The sequence below is a fragment of the Balaenoptera ricei genome, chromosome 17, assembly GCF_028023285.1.
Source record: "Balaenoptera ricei isolate mBalRic1 chromosome 17, mBalRic1.hap2, whole genome shotgun sequence".
NCBI lineage: Eukaryota > Metazoa > Chordata > Mammalia > Artiodactyla > Balaenopteridae > Balaenoptera > Balaenoptera ricei.
The window spans coordinates 56,067,471-56,082,264 of record NC_082655.1 but is presented as its reverse complement, the minus strand read 5'-3'; the positions used below and the strand labels follow the sequence as shown (position 1 = coordinate 56,082,264).

The 14,794-nt window shown below is 37.1% G+C and overlaps 1 pseudogene; it reads left to right on the top strand.

Moving 5' to 3' along the window:
* Nucleotides 1-13,348: 13,348 nt before the first annotated feature.
* Nucleotides 13,349-14,122, top strand: LOC132351741 (methylmalonic aciduria and homocystinuria type D homolog, mitochondrial-like; annotated as a pseudogene).
* Nucleotides 14,123-14,794: the final 672 nt, after the last annotated feature.

Sequence of the window (14,794 nt, the reverse complement as noted above, 5' to 3'; positions counted from 1 at the left end):
AATACACAATAAAATATTACTCGGGGCTTCCCTGGTGGCGCAGTGGTTGAGAATCTGCCTGCCAATGCAAGGGACACGGGTTCGAGCCCTGGTCTGGGAAGATCCCACATGCCTCGGAGCAGCTGGGCCCGTGAGCCACAATTACTGAGCCTGCGCGTCTGGAGCCTGTGCTCCGCAACAAGAGAGGCCGCGATAGTGAGAGGCCCACGCACCGCGATGAAGAGTGGCCCCCGCTTGCTGCAACTAGAGAAAGCCCTCCCACAGAAACGAAGACCCAACACAGCCAAGAATAAATAAATAAATAAATAAATAATTAAAAAAAAAAATATTACTCAGCCATAAAAAAGAATGAAATAATGTCATTTGCAGCAACATGGGTGGACCTAGAGATTGTCATACTGAATGTAGTTAGTCATACACAGAAAGACCAATATCATATGATATTGCTTATATGAGGAGTTTAAAAAAGGAGTACAAATGAATTCATTTACAAAACAGAGGTAGAGTCTTGGTTGTAGAAAAAAAAAACTTATGGTTACCAGGAGATAAGGCAGGGAGAGTGATAAATTGTGAGACTGGGACTAACATATACACACTATTTTATAGAAATAGGTAACTAATAAGAACCTGCCGTATAGCATAGGCAATTCTACTCAGTACTCTGTAACAGCCTTTATGGGAAAAGAATCTTAAAAAAAAGAGTGGATATAACTATACGTATAACTGAATTGCTTTGTTGTACACCTGAAACCAGCACAACACTGTAAATCAACTATACTCCAATAATTTTTTTTAATGCATTGTCTAGACACCAATATCAAGCTAGTTGAAAATCCAAGACTGAAGTGGGGACTAGGGGAATATTTTGAAGAATATGATAAAATCACACCAAAGAACACTTCTTTAATAAGAAGAGAGTTTTTGTATCTCAAGTTCATAACTTCTTTCCCTTAGATAATACTGGCCATATACACCCTAATTTTGAATCTGTATCCAAAGATTCTTTAGTATGATCATTCCCTTTGGTAACAATTTTTTTCTAAAGCTTTCCATTTATTTAAGAATAAGAAGCCTGACACATTACAAGAACTTCATTTTTTAATTAGAATTTAGAATCTTTTCCCTTACCTAGGATTCAATTAACGTTCTGTATTTCATCTATTTCTTAAACTTTATAACTATCTTTGTTATCAAATATTTTATTCTTTTTGTGCTTATAAATAGATGAGGCAAGAACAGCATCTAATAGTTTCATTTTTTTTTAAAATATAGTAGGCTTTATTATAATGTTAGACATGCATAATTATAGGGTTTTCTTTAAACATCTTTATTGGAGTATAACTGCATTACAATGGTGTGTCAGTTTCTGCTTTATAACAAAGTGAATCAGTTATACATTTACATATGTTCTCATATCTCTTCCCTCTTGCATCTCCCTCCCTCCCACCCCTCTAGGTGGACACAAAGCACTGAGCTGATCTCCCTGTGCTTGGTGGCTGCTTCCCACTAGCTATCTATTTTACATTTGGTAGTGTATATATGTCCATGCCACTCTCTCACTTTGTCTCAACTTACCCTTCCCCCTCCCCATATACTCAAGTCCATTCTCTAGTAGGTCTGTGTCTTTATTCCCGTCTTGCCATTAGGTTCGTCATGACCTTTTTTTTTTTTTTCCCTTAGATTCCATATATATGTGTTAGCATACAGTATTTGTTTTTCTCTTTCTGACTTACTTCACTCTGTATGATAGACTCTAACTCCATCCACCTCACTACAAATAACTCAATTTCATTTCTTTTATGGCTGAGTAATATTCCATTGTGTATATGTGCCACATCTTCTTTATCCATTCATCTGATGATGGACACTTAGATTGCTTCCATGTCCTGGCTATTGTAAATAGAGCTGCAATGAACATTTTGGTACATGACTATTTTTGAATTATACTTTTCTCAGGGTATATGCCCAGTGCTGGGACTGCTGGGTCGTAAGGTAGTTCTATTTTTAGATTTTTAAGGAACCTCCATTCTGTTCTCCATAGTGGCTGTATCAATTTACATTCCCACCAACTGTGCAAGAGTGTTCCGTTTTCTCCACACCCTCTCCAGCATTTATCGTTTCTAGATTTTTTGATGATGGCCATTCTGACTGGTGTGAGATGATATCTCATTGTAGTTTTGATTTGCATTTCTCTAATGATTAATGATGTTCAGCATTCTTTCATGTGTTTGTTGGCAATCTGTATATCTTCTTTGGAGAAATGTCTATTTAGGTCTACTGCCCATTTTTGGATTGGGTTTCTTGTTTTTTGTTATAGAGCTGCATGAGCTGCTTGTAAATTTTGGAGATTAATCCTTTGTCAGTTGCTTCATTTGCAAATATTTTCTCCTATTCTGAGAGTTGTCTTTTGGTCTTGTTTATGGTTTCCTTTGCTGTGCAAAAGATTTTAAGTTTCATTAGGTCCCATTTGCTTATTTTTGTTTTTATTTCCATTTCTCTAGGAGCTGGGTCAAAAAGGATCTTGCTGTGATTTATGTCATAGAGTGTTCTGCATAAGTTTTTCTCTAAGAGTTTGATAGTGTCTGGCCTTATATTTAAGTCTTTCATCCATTCTGAGTTTATTTTTATGTATGATGTTAGGGAGTGTTCTAATTTCATACTTTTACATGTACCTGTCCAGTTTTCCCAGCAACAATTATTGAAGAGGCTATATTTTCTCCACTGTATATGCTTGCCTCCTTTATCAAAGATAAGGTGACCATATGTGTGTGGGTTTATCTCTGGGCTTTCTATCCTGTTCCATTATGTTTCTGTTTTTGTGCCAGTACCATACTGTCTTGATTACTGTAGCTCTGTAGTATAGTCTGAAGTCAGGGAGCCTGATTCCTCCAGCTCCATTTTTCGTTCTCAAGATTGCTTTGGCTATTCAAGGTCTTTTGTGTTTCCATACAAATTGTGAAATTTTTTGTTCTAGTTCTGTGAAAAATGCCAGTCATAGTTTGATAGGGATTGCAATGAATCTGTAGATTGCTTTGGGTAGTAGAGTCATTTTCACAATGTTGATTCTTCCAATCCAAGAACATGGTATATCTCTCCATCTATTTTTATCATCTTTAATTTCTTTCATCAGTGTATTATAATTTTCTGCATACAGGTCTTTTTTCTCCTTAGGTAGATTTATTCCTAGATATTTTATTCTTTTTGTTGCAATGGTACATGGGAGTGTTTTCTTAATTTCACTTTCAGATTTTTCATAATTAGTGTATAGGAATGCAAGAGATTTCTGTGCATTAATATTGTATCCTGCTACTTTACCAAATTCACTGATTAGCACTAGTGGTTTTCTGGTAGCATCTTTAGGATTCTCTAGGTATATCATCATGTCATCTGCAAACAGTGACAGCTTTACTTCTTCTTTTCCAATTTGGATTCCTTTCATTTCTTTTTCTTCTCTGATTGCTGTGGCTAACACTTCCAAAACTATGTTGAATAAGAGTGGTGAGACTGGGCAACCTTGTCTTGTTCCTGATCTTAGTGGAAATGGTTTCAGTTTTTCACCATTGAGGACGAGGTTGGCTGTGGGTTTGTCATATATGGCCTTTATTACGTTGAGGAAAGTTCCCTCTATGCCTACTTTCTGCAGGGCTTTTATCATAAATGGGTGTTGAATTTTGTCGAAAGCTTTCTCTGCATCTATTGAGATGATCATATGGTTTTTCTCCTTCAATTTTTTAATATGGTGTATCACATTGATTGATTTGCATATATTGAAGAATCCTTGCATTCCTGGGATAAACCCCACTTGATCATGGTGTATGATCCTTTTAATGTGCTGTTGGATTCTGTTTGCTAGTATTTTGTTGAGGATTTTTGCATCTATGTTCATCAGTGATATTGGCCTGTAGTTTTCTTTCTTTGTGACATCTTTGTCTGGTTTTGGTATCAGGGTGATGGTGGCCTCATAGAATGAGTTGGGGAGTGTTCCTCCCTCTGCAATATTTTGGAAGAGTTTGAGAAGGATAGGTGTTAGCTCTTCTCTAAATGTTTGATAGAATTCGCCTGTGAAGGCATCTGGTCCTGGGCTTTTGTTTGTTGTAAGATTTTTAATCACAGTTTCAATTTCAGTGCTTGTGATTGGTCTGTTCCTATTTTCTATTTCTTCCTGGGTCAATCTCGGAAGGTTGTGTTTTTCTAAGAATCTGTCCATTTCTTCCAGGTTGTCCATTTTATTGGCATAGAGTTGCTTGTAGTAATCTCTCATGATCATTTGTATTTCTGCAGTGTCAGTTGTTACTTCTTCTTTTTCATTTCTAATTCTATTGATTTGAGTCTTCTCCCTTTTCTGCCTGATGATTCTGGCTAATGGTTTGTCAATTTTGTTTATCTTCTCGAGGAACCAGCTTTTAGTTTTATTGATCTTTGCTATCGTTTCCTTCATTTCTTTTTCATTTATTTCTGCTCTGATCTTTATGATTTCTTCCTACTGCTACCTTTGGGTTTTTTTTGTTCTTCTTTCTCTAATTGCTTTAGATGCAAGGTTAGCTTGGTTATTTGAGATGTTTCCTGTTTCTTAAGGTAGGATTTTATTGCTATAAACATCCCTCTTAGAACTGCTTTTGCTGCGTCCCATAGGTTTTGGGTCGTCGTGTCTCCATCGTCATTTGTTTCTAGGTATTTTTTTATTTCCCCTTTGATTTCTTCAGTGATCACTTCGTTATTAAGTAGTGTATTGTGTAGCCTCCATGTGTTTGTATTTTTTACACATCTTTTCCTGTAATTGATATCTAGTCTCATAGCGTTGTGGTCGGAAAAGATACTTGATACGATTTCAATTTTCTTAAATTTACCAAGGCTTGATTTGTGACCCAAGATATGATCTATCCTGGAGAATGTTCCATGAGCACTTGAGAAAAATGTGTATTCTGTTGTTTTGGGGTGGAATGTCTTATAAATATCAGTTAAGTCCATCTTGTTTAATGTCTCATCTAAAGCTTGTGTTTCCTTATTTATTTTCATTTTGGATGATCTGTCCATTGGTGAGAGTGGGGTGTTAAAGTCCCCTACTATGATTGTGTTACTGTCGATTTCCCCTTTTACAGCTGTTAGTATTTGCCTTATGTATTGAGGTGCTCTTATGTTGGCTGCATATATGTTAACAATTGTTATATCTTCTTCTTGGATCGATCCCTTGATCATTATGTAGTGTCCTTCTTTTTCTCTTGTAATAGTCTTTATTTTAAAGTCTATTTTGTCTGATATGAGAATTGCTACTCCAGCTTTCTTTTGATTTCCATTTGCATGGAATATCTTTTTCTATCCCCTCACTTTCATTGTGTATGTTTCCCAGGTCCGAAGTGGGTCTCTTGTAGACAGCATATATACGGGTCTTGTTTTTGAATCCATTCAGCCAGTCTGTGTCTTTTGGTGGGAGCATTTAATCCATTTACATTCAAGGTAATTATTGATATGTATGTTCCTATTCCCCTTTTCTTAAATGTTTGGTTTGTTATTGTAGGTGTTTTCCTTCTCTTGTGTTTCTTGCCTAGAGAAGTTCCTTTAGTATTTGTTGTAAAGCCGGTTTGGTGTTGCTGTACTCTCTCAGTTTTTGCTTGTTTGTAAAGGTTTTAATTTCTCCATCAAATCTGAATGAGATCCTTGCTGGGTAGAGTAATCTTGGTTGTAGGTTTTTCTCCTTCATCACTTTAAATATGTCCTGCCACTCTCTTCTGGCTTGCAGATTTTCTGCTGAAAGATCAGCTGTTAACCTTATGGACGTTCCCTTGTGTGTTATTTGTTGTTTTTCCCTTGCTTCTTTTAATATGTTTTCTTTATATTTAATTTTTGATAGTTTGATTAATATGTGTTTTGGCATATTTCTCCTTGGATTTATCCTGTATGGAACTCTCTGTGTTTCCAGGACTTGATTAACTATTTCCTTTCCCATATTAGGGAAGTTTTCAACTATAATCTCTTCAAATATTTTCTCAGTCCCTTTCTTTTTCTCTTATTCTCGGACCCCTATAATTCGAATGTTCATGTGTTTAATGTTGTCCCAGGGGTCTCTGAGACTGTCCTCAGTTCTTTTCATTGTTTTTTCTTTATTCTGCTCTGCAGTAGTCATTTCCACTATTTTATCTTCCAGGTCACTTATCCGTTCTTCTGCCTCAGTTATTCTGCTATTGATCCCTTCTAGAGTATTTTTAATTTCATTTATTTTGTGGTTCATTGTTGCTTGGTTCCTCTTTATTTCTTCTACCTCTTGTTAAATGTTTCTTGCATTTTGTCTATTCTATTTCCAAGATTTTGGATCATCTTTACTATCATTATTCTGAATTCTTTTTCAGGTAGACTGCCTGTTTCCTCTTCATTTGTTAGGTCTGGTGTGTTTTTACCCTGATCCTTCATCTGCTGTGTGTTTTTCTGTCTTCTCATTTTGCTTATCTTAGTGTGTTTGGAGTCTCCTTTTCGCAGGCTGCAGGTTCGTAGTTCCTGTTGCTTTTGGTGTCTGTCCCCAGTGGCTAAGGTTGATTCACTGGGTTGTGTAAGCTTCCTGGTGGAAGGGAATAGTGCCTGTGTTCTGGTGGATGAGTCTGGATCTTGTCTTTCTGTTGGGCAGGTCCACATCTGGTGGTGTGTTTTGGGGTGTCTGTGGCCTTATTATGATTGTAGGCAGCCTCTCTGCTAATGGATGGGGCTGTGTTCCTGTCTTGCTAGTTGTTTGGCATAGGGTGTCCAGCACTGTAGCTTGCTGGTCGTTGAGTGTAGCTGGGTCTTGGTGTTGAGATGTAGATCTCTGGGAGACTTTTGCCATTTTGTATTATGTGGAGCTGGGGGGTCTCTTGTGGACCAGTGTCCTGAAGTTGGCTCTCCAACCTCAGAGCCACAGCCTTGATGCCTGGCTGGAGCACCAAGAGCCTTTCATCCACACGGCTCAGAATAAAAGGGAGAAAAAATAGAAAGAAAGGAAGAAAGAGGACAAAATAAAATAAAATAAAATAAAGATAAAATAAATTTATTAAAATAAAAAATTAAAAAATACTTATTAAGAAAAAAAAAATTTTAAGTAAAAAAACGAACAAACAAACAAACAAACAAAATGGACGGACAGAACCCTAGGACAAATGGTGAAAGCAAAGCTCTACAAAATCTCACACAGCTGCATATACATGCACACTCACAAAAAGAGGAAAAGTGGAAAACATAATATATCTTGCTCCCAAAGTCCACCTCCTCAATTTGGGATGATTCATTGTCTATTCAGGTATTCCACAGTTGCAGGGTACATCAAATTGACTGTGGAGCTTTAATCCACTGCTTCTGAGGCTGCTGGGAGAAATTTACCTTTCTCTTCTCTGTCCGCACAGCTCCTGTGGTTCAGCTGTGGATTTGGCGCCGCCTCTGCATGTAAGTTGCCTGAAGGCATTTGTTCTTTGCTCAGACAGAACGGGGTTAAAGGAGCAGTTGATTTGGGAGCTCTGGCTCACTCAGACCTGAGGGAGGGAGGGGTATGGATGTGGGGCGAGCCTGTGGCAGCAGAGGCCAGCATGATGTTGTCACACCCTGAGGGGCTCCGTGCCTTCTCCCTGGGAAGTTGTCCCTGGATCACTGGACCCTGGCAGTGGCGGGCTGCACAGGCTCCCATGAGGGCAGGTGTGGATAGTGACCTGGGCTTTCACACAGGCTTCTTGGTGGCAATAGCAGCAGCCTTAGCGTCCCATGCCCGTCACTGGGGTCCGCGCTGTTAGCCATAGCTCACGCCCGTTTCCGGAGCTCTTTTAAGCATCCCTCTTTATCCCCTCTCCTAGCGCACCAGGAAACAAAGAGGCAAGAAGCTGCCTCTTCGGCAGCTCCAGACCTTTTCCCGGACTCCCTCCTGGCTAGCTGTGGTGCACTAACCCCCTTCAGGCTGTGTTCACGCCGCCAGTCCCAGTCCTCTCCCTGCAATCTCACCAAAGCGGGAGCCTCAGCTCCCAGGCCCCGCCCACCCCGTCCGGTGAGCAGACAAGCCTCTCAGGCTGGTGAGTACTGGTTGGCACTGATCCTCTGTGTGAGAATCTCTCCGCTTTGCCCTCAGCACCTCTATTGCTGCGCTCTCCTCCGCGGCTCCGAAGCTTCCCGCCCCCCGCCACCTGCAGTCTCTGCCTGCGAAGGGACTTCTTAGTGTGTGGAAACCTTTCTTCCTTCACAGCTCCCTCCCACTGGTGCAAGCCCTGTCCCTATTCTTTTGTCTCTGTTGTTTCTTTTTTCTTTTGCCCTACCCAGGTACGTGGGGAGATTCTTCCCTTTTGGGAAGTCTGAGGTCTTCTGCCAGCGTTCAGTGGGTGTTCTATAGGAGCAGTTCCACATGTAGATGTATTTCTGATGTATTTTTCTAGCAGACACCAGGCAGACCTTGCCAGTGCCCTATCGGCCACAAGACGAACAACACCTAATAGTTTCTTTTAAACCAACTGTAACCCATCCCTCCTGTTGAGTGAAATAAAGTGAAAGGGTGTTATTGGTTCTTGGTTAATCCTTTAATTATCTGAAAAACCTTAATTGAGGTTGTTAGTACTCCTAAAATTGACTTGCAAGAACAGCTAATCTGGGTCAGTACCTTCATTAATTATTAGTTAATTGATTATTTAAAATATATGTATTAATGCTGAACAGTGACATGAATTGTTTTCATGTGTTCTTATATTTATCTCCTTTTACTTCCTTTAGATTTTCTTTTTCACAAGTTGAATTTACTATTCAGTAAATACATAATTTAAATTTCAGTGCAGTGCTTTTAAAACTACTCAAAATGTTGTTATTTATTGGTAAATTTCCTTTCATTAATGAAGCAATGTAAATCACACTATTTATACCCCTTAGGAATCACCCAATATTTTGGTATTACTCACTTTCAAAGCATATTTTCTGTTTTCAGTTTACAATTTGACAGAGTGTAACAACTATTTTGGTTTACCCAACAGAACACATTGTGACTAGAAAACTGTTGGCAATATTTTTAATAATTGACTAAAACCCTGTGAACATTACTGTTTAATAGGAAAAAAAGCAAAGCTGGTGAATATCTGTTTCTCTAAGAGATAGTTGTTTCTTTGGAGTTTTTGTTTTTTGTTTTTTTGTTTTTTTTTTCTCCTCCAGATAAGAAAGCATCTGAGAAGTCTGGAAATAAATATGACTGTTTGGGAACAAAAGAGTTGTTTGACTTTATTATTATGTTAATATCAATAAGTGGCATGTGTTTTGGTGTTGAATTTGATAAGCCTTCTGCAAAAGTTAGGAACAATCATGGGTTGATAAGTAATTAAAAGGGATTATGGTGCTGGAAATTTGTCTTCTTCTCTGAAAAATATTAGATTTTTATATTAAATGAGTATTATATTTTTAAATATCTGCTAGAGCCTGGGATAAATCTCTCTTTCTTAAATTCCTTGGTACTGATGTTAAAAACTTATGCAACTTATTCCAAAAAGATAAAGTCAACAATTGAAGGCTGTAGACTAATTTTTTTATATGAGACTAAACACTACACATTAAAAAAGATACTTTTGTGAGGTAATGGATGTGTTAACAAACCTTATTGTGGTCATCATTTTACAATATATTGTGTGTCAAATTATCACATTGTACCCTTTAAACTTACACAATGTTTGGTGTCAAGTAGATTTCAATAAAGCTAAAAACAACACTCAAAATTTGCAGTCTGCATATTGATTACATTCACATTTAATTCACCCAAGTAAATCAAATGGCAAAACCTGGAATTTAGAATTCCAGGAGTTTCAGTCTCTCCTGCATGAAAGGACAAATAACATTGTACAGCAATGATAAAATCTATTACAATGCTTCTACTTTGATTGTGGTTAAAGGAACATAGATTATATTATATTGTTATCTTGAAAGAATCTGAAATTCAGTTTGTAAACTAATAAATTATATTTAATTACATGTGAATTTTGCTCTTATAGGTGTAGAATATTAAATGGGTTTTATATTAACTAGATGAAATATCACATAACCTTGCTATATTAAACTATCATGTTCTGAAATATGTATTAAAATATGACTATATAAGTGGATTTGTTCAATTTATAATGAAATTATGACTTTTTTGTATTGTGTATATGTGTATAGGTGGAGGCCATATTTGTTGATATCTAATTTATCCACTTATTTCTATCATAAAATTTTGTGTTTATAATTCACCACTTTTTATATTATTTCTTTCTTTTCTAACTTTCTCTTGGAGTGGTAAAATGTTTTATTGCCTCTCCCACCTTTTTAAAAGATCTTTTGCTCATTTGGAAGCTTAGAATTTTCTTTATATTAGTCTTCTTTTTTTTTTTTTTTTTTAGGTTTTCCCAAGCAGGTTTATTTTTAACGAAAGAGGTGTATATGTGTGTGTATGTACACATCTCCTCTTCTGAATTAGAAAGTTTTATGACTGAGAAGAGGCAGAAGAGGTGTATGGAGAAAGTCATCAGATGTGTGGGTTTGTTTCTGGGCTCTTTAATCTGTTCCATTGATTTGTGTGTCTATTTTTGTGCCAGTACCACTCTGTTTTGATTACTGTAGCTTTGTAGTATAGTCTGAAGTCTGGAAGGGTTAACAGTTGTACAAATGAATCTATACACAAAATAGAAACAGACTAAAAGACATAGAAAACACATTTATAGTTACCAAAGTGGGGAGAGAGAGGGAAAGGGACAAATTAGGAGTATGGGATTAGCAGATACAAACTACTATATGTAAAATAGATAAGCAACAAGGATTTACTGTATAGCACAGCGAATTATATTCAATATCTTGTAATAACCTGTAATGAAATGTAATCTGCAAATAAATAAATAAATAACTGAATCACTGTGCTATATACTTAAACTAACAAAATATTGTAAATCAACTATACTTCAATAAAAAAAAAAAGTCATGGGAATTATCTATCACAATCAATGTAAATTCTTCCCAGAGGGAGATTATGTTATCCGAGGCCTCAATCATTCCTACAATGTTGGGCCATAATGTCCCACCAAGATTAAAAATAACTAGTACTACAATGGAACTAAAGACATAATAAAAATAGCAAAAATAATAAAAATAGATGAATAACATGGGAAAATGCAATACTGGAATTATCAGGCTGACATTAAAATAGGTCTGATCATTTTATCCAAGGATATAAAGGACAACTGTGTATTCAAGAAAAAATCTGAACTAAAATAAAAATTATAACTGAACCTAAGAACTCAAAGAATATATTTCTGTTTAAATTAGTACAATAAAAATAAACTAGTGAACAAGACTAGGTCAGAATGAAATATCTAGACTAATGCAATAAGAGAAATAAGAGTGCAAGACACAGAAAACAAAGTAACAGAAAATATTTAGGAGAAGGCCTTATATACACATAATGATGTGCAAGAAGAGGAGAGAATGGGGCAGAAGTCAAGTTCGAAGAAGTATTATCTGAGAAAGTTAAAAAAACAATGAACAACATGAAGCCACAGATTCAAAAATCAGTGAGAACCTCCTCCTTCCCCCAAAATAAGTCTTCAGATGAAGAAAAAGCATTTTAATGGCAGGTTGGAGATGTGGGAACAAAGTACAATAAATATGATAAGTATATGGACACACCTAAATTAATTTTGACTAAACAGAACCACAATTCATTATATAAGTCATGGACCCATGTGTGATATAGTTTGTGAAGATTTATATAATGAGCAGAGGACAGGTGCTTATGTACTGTTTATTGTACAGTCGGTGCACCTGAGAAGTCTTCACAATTTCCAGGTACCATCTCTTTCTGTGGAAGTCCAGGAATCATCTCTTTGTTTTCTTTACTGTCAAATGCCCCACTCTTGTCTAAATTCAGTTGCATCCCTCCTGGCTAATTTTGTAGGTTGCAACACAAGAAAAGGTGCAACACCATTATTACTTGCAATACTATGGCTCCTTGTGACCTATTTGTACTAAAACAATGTAAACTTTCCTACATGTATATTTCCTTAATACTAATTATTTAATACTGGTTACATTGTTACTCATGATACTATGTCATCTATGGTTCTGCCAGGGAACACTGCCTTTCAATAACTCTCCCAAAGATTATCACTGAGCTTGTTTAACATTGATCACAAATGCAAGGTTCATCCAGAAGGAAAACCTAAATGATATTCTGTTTCTGTTTATATTAAATTTACTGTTTGAAATTTTATAGGATAGAAATAGAATCCACTATTCTGCTACCCTGTAAGATAGAAATATTGTCTTTCTTCAGACAAAGGGCATGGATGCTTTTGCCCATTATAAAAGGTCTGTATCCCTGTGTGTGCAGGTGTCATCTGCTCTTCTTTGCACCACTGGTAGAAATTGGAGATCAGTCAGGGAACTGATATAAATATGTGTATACTCATGCTGCCTGCTCTGCTATGAGTAACAAAGATTTTATTTTTTCATAACCAAATGTACGATTTATTTTCGGAGAAAAATAATTAAAACCAAGGTTTTTCCAATTAAGGGGAAAAATAACAATATGAGATCATACCCTGATTACATGTTAGTTACCACATTGTCTATAATGTGGATGTGGTCAAGATGTATTTAATGATAATATGAATGAGCATTTGAAATTTAAAAATCACAAACCACTTGCCAATATTGTAAATTCATAAACGTTGAAATAAATACCTACAAGGAAGTAAATTTTAAAAACTGAAGCCTTTGAAAATGTGTATAGATCATCCCAAATGTTACAAATAGCAGAGCAAATAAGTTGACATTATTGCTAGTTTCCATTTAATTTCTTCATAATATGGCTGTCTGGTGTTGCATTAGTGAAGATACTTCCTACAACCACGTGGGTACCCCAGAGACTGATGAATCAGTTTACAGCAGTGAAGATCATCAATAGAGGATCCTAAATGTTGATAGCGTTCATCTGTCTTTTTGAGGTAACACCTCACACCAATCAGAATGGACATTTTCAAAAATCTACAAACAGTAAATGCTGGAGAGGGAGTGAAGAAGAAGGAACCCTCTTACACTGTTGGTGGGAAAGTAAATTGATACAGCCACTATGGAGAACAGTACGGAGTTTCCTTAAAAAACTAAAAATAGAACTATCATATGACCCAGCAATCCCACTCTTGGTCATATACCCAGAGAAACCAAAATTCCAAAAGATACATGCACCCCAGTGTTCATTGCAGCACTATTTACAATAGCCAGGACATGGAAGCAACCTAAATGTCCATCAACAGAGGAATGGATAAAGAAGATGTGATACATATATACAATGGAATATTACTCAGCCATAAAAAGGAATGAAACTGTGCCATTGGCAGAGATATGGATGGACCTAAAGACTGTCATAAAGAGTGAAGTGCTCTGTAACAGAGCCAGACTGGTTTCCTATCTCCCAGGATTTTGCTCTTTAGTTAAAAGAGTTGTCAATCCCAAAGCCTTTTCAGCTGCAGGATCTTCAGGTTCTGATGAGTCTCATGTGGCCACTGCACCTGTAGATATCTATCGAACAGTTTTGCCTGATGAAACTATGGGACCATTTGAACCTCAGGAGCAGAGATTCCAGGTTCCTGGGAACATAGGTTTTGATTGTCACCTCAATGGGACTGCACCACAGAAGAAAAGCCAGGTTCATAAAACTTTACCTGATGTTCTAGCAGAACCTTTATCCAGTGAAAGACATGAGTTTGTTATGGCACAATATGTGAATGAGTTTCAGGGTAATGGTGCACCTTTGAGCAATAAATTAACAGTGCAGAAACTTACTTTGAAAGTGCCAGAGTAGAGTGTGCAATCCAAACATGTCTGGAATTGCTGCGAAGAGATTTTGAACCACTATTTCCAGAAGTAGCCACCAACAAACTAATGATTTTGACTGTAACACAGAAAACTAAGAATGATATGACTGGAGTGAGGAGGTAGAAAATGAAAGAGAAATGCTCTTAGAAAAGTTCATCAACAGTGCTAAGGAAATTGCTATGTCTAAGGCTACTTGGCTGACTTTATTGACCCATCATCTGGTTTGTCATTTTTTGGACCATATACAAAGACTTTTATCTCTGACCCAGGCATCTTATTTTATTTTCTACAATCCTTGAAATAGTAAAAGACTAACTTATTGGCTTGAAAGTATTAGAATAAAATGTTGACCCTTCTCAGATCTTGACAGTCTTCTTTTGAACTCTTTCGGCTATCACTGCATTCCTAGAATGAGATCGCTTTAAGTATTGATGACACCATTGCTTTCCACCTTACCACCAACCAGTACGGAGGACTGGCAAAGGAACAATGGACTTAGGGAGGAGTGGGCCTCTTGGTGCAATAATTGTGCCTTTCGTTTTTAGTAAATTTTACAATCAACTCATGAGAGCTTGGAATTCATGTCACAATAGCTTGGAGACAAGAGAAGAAATTGATCAGAAGAATCTGCTGACATTGCCAAGTTACATTCTTAAAGACTGTCAGAAGATATAGAATGCCCACTCCTAACTGAATGTCTGACCTGTGGTGCAGAGTATGAAGAGAGTGTGGGGTGACCACCCTGTGTTTCACTGCTGGGGTCCACAGGGTAAAGAATGCATGCACTCTTTCAGGAGCTCTAAACCAGTGGTTTCACTGGGGTCTAAGCATAGATAGGCCAGAGCTGATAAATGGGTCCTCACACACAGCTCAAGAGCAAAGCTGCTTTCAATCCTCCAGTCTAGGGTTCTAGCACTGATAGTCCAGAATCCTGAGGGCATCCTGTGTTTTACGTGAGTGTCATCAAAAATCAGTG